This window comes from Anneissia japonica, unplaced genomic scaffold, assembly GCF_011630105.1.
Source record: "Anneissia japonica isolate Jap-2015-1 unplaced genomic scaffold, ASM1163010v1 scaffold1415_len311187_cov125, whole genome shotgun sequence".
Taxonomy (NCBI): Eukaryota; Metazoa; Echinodermata; class Crinoidea; order Comatulida; family Comatulidae; genus Anneissia; species Anneissia japonica.
The window spans coordinates 296,922-299,884 of NW_022706946.1; positions in this window are offsets into that span (position 1 = coordinate 296,922).

The window sequence follows — 2,963 nt, forward strand, 5'->3', positions numbered from 1 at the left end:
TAACCTTTTTTGATCATAATTTATGATAGATCCGGACACGGTTTGCAGTCTGTTAGAGAGAACATGAGCCATTATTTTGTAATCCACGTTTAACAAAGTAATAGGTCTCAAATTATTAAGTTGCTCCCTCTGTGCATGTTTAAATAATAAATTGATGATTCCTCGTCTTTGCGAATTACTTACCCTATTGTTCATATAACAATAATTTAGTGCATCACATAAAATGGTTTTGATATAATCCCCAAAATAAAGATAAAATTCTACACTCAAGCCATCATATCCAAGGCTTTTATTGAGTTTCATTTAATAGACAGCCTCTGTACATTCTTCAACTGTAATTAAACCTTCGCATTTATTCGATTCATTTTCTGAAAGTTTTTTATTATTTGTTTTATTTAGATATGCATTAACCATATCTTCAGGGATATTTTTGTTTGAGCATAAGGTTCGATAAAAATTAACTTGTTCCTTTAAGATTTCATTAGTATCTGACGTATATTTGCCATTGTATTTTAGTATACAAGTAATATGTTTTATTTTAGCATTACTTTTTTCTAATCCTAAAAAGAATTTGTTGTTCTTTTCTCCTTTTTCAAACCATTCTATTCTTGAACGAATTTGTGCACATCGTGCCTCAAATGCATAAATTTCGTTTCAACTTTTTGTTTTACTTTTTAGTTCAGTGTCTATTTCTTTATCATAGACAATGTTTAACTTGATTGTAAGGTCATTGACTTCTTTAAGTAATTTCTCTTTTTCTTCCTTTTTTTTATTTTCTTTTTTGACACAATATTGACATGGAAATTCTTTTATATTAACTTTCATGTATTCCCACTGGAGATCCGGATTTAAATTATAATCATTTTTTTTCAAATTTTCGATAATTTTTATTATATTTGATGTGGATAGGTTGTCATCTAAAATACTATTATTTATTTTCCAGATTCCTGCACCTCTTTTACATTGTTCGTTAAACATTTTAAGTGATATAGCCTGATGGTCTGTAAATATACAAGGTCTGATATCTGTATGGACTATTTCGCCTCCTGTATGTAAAGTGTTTGAGACAACACAATAGTCAAGTCTTCTGTATATATTCTTCCTCCTCCAAGTAAATTGGGTTTCGTTTTTGTGGCAATGCCTCCATATATCTATTAATTTATGTTTATGTATACTTTTTTTCAACACCAATGGTGAATTATCATAATTTGGTATGCGGTTTCTTTGATCTCATTGCGGTCTAACACACAGTTCATGTCACCTCGACCAATTACTATGTATTCTTCCTTTTCATTACAAAGGCGATCGATTTTCTAATCAATTAAAAAAAAAATAATGATCTTTCTTTATAGTTGTTTGGTGCATAAACATTAATTAGGTTATTTTTTTCCCCATTATAATGTAAACGTAAGAATTAAATTCTACCCTCTTCATCCACAAATTTACAATCAACATTTGCATCACAACATGACTTAATCAGTATCGAGACTCCTCTACTGTTATTTGTCCCGAAGCTGTGGTATGCCTCTCCTTTCCAAAACTTATTAAGGCAAATAACTGACTTTTTTTTCAAAATGCGTTTCTTGTAACAGAACAATGTCTGCGTTCTGTTCCTCTAACCATTTAAACGTTTTCCTTTTTTTTTTATTATTATCTCTCAAACCTCTAACATTTAATGAAATTAAATGTAGAGTAGTATTTTTTTGTTTTCTTTTCATTTTAATTTTTTTTGAGTATTTTTATTTTTATTTTATATACAAAATACGCTAGAAAATTATATCGCTGATAGCAAAGGAACAGACGAACAAGACTAATTTACAGAATCCGATTTCTTTTCCTTCTTCTCTGCATTTTTTCTCCACTTTCTGTAAGTTTTTTCCTTTTGTGTGTCGGGCAGTTGCGACAGTATCAGCGTTACTATTTGTAGATATTTCTGGCTTATCTGCGGTGACGAAGTCAATAATTGGTCTCATCCCTTTAATGGCTTTTTCTATTTTCTTGTGCTTGTCTTTTTCTTTTTTTGCTGTTTTTTTTTTTTTTTTCGCGTTGTTTTAACTTCTTTTTTACTTTTGAACTAATGCTGAATTCCTTGGAACCGGCAGATGAGTACTCCTCTTGGCTAATAGATTTTACTCTATCGATTGCGATTTAGATTTAGGATTTCTCACAGATTACACTTTTTATTAATTAATGCATTCATCCATCTAGATACATTTTATTCATCCTTTATATACTATTTAACTTGTTATATTTCATTTTCATTGCCTCAGGCTAGTGAGATCATAGGCCTACATTCGGCTGATTAGCCCTTTCGTTTATCTTGATTTTCTTTGTTGTTACCGCCCTTTATAATCCGGCCTAATTATACATATCATTTACGATTTATCTAATACCCTATTCAGACTACACTCTGTTGCGATCGGTTGCGATGTAATCGGTGGTAATCCAAAACTGATTACTCCCGATCGCAATCAACGAACGCATTCAGAACAACACAAACGAACCTTACATTCTAGAGCCTAGCCTCCGGTGGCTAGGCCTAAGTTGACTGACCTCAGCCAAACAGTGCCTGTGGAATTCGTTGTGATTCGTTGCGATCGGATTCCGTGGTAATCGGGAGTAATAAAGATTGTAGCACCCAATCGCAACGGGTAACAACTGCGATATCGATTACATATCAACTATTATTGGTGAGCTTTCACACACGATTTTACTTTGCGATTGGGTGCGATTGGGTGTCGCAATTGCTACAAGATCGCAATGCGATGCTAGTCTGAATGGGGTATAAGTCACTGCTATATTGTTTATCCCCATATTGCTAGTTTGTAAAGTGTTTACCGCTGAGGAAGAGCACAGGCGTGCTCGAAATATTCGAAATAAAAAATTATCTTATGTGTATTATGTCAACGTATACGACTCTACTTTGTGCATTCGTACTCATTTTATACTATCAAGATATACGT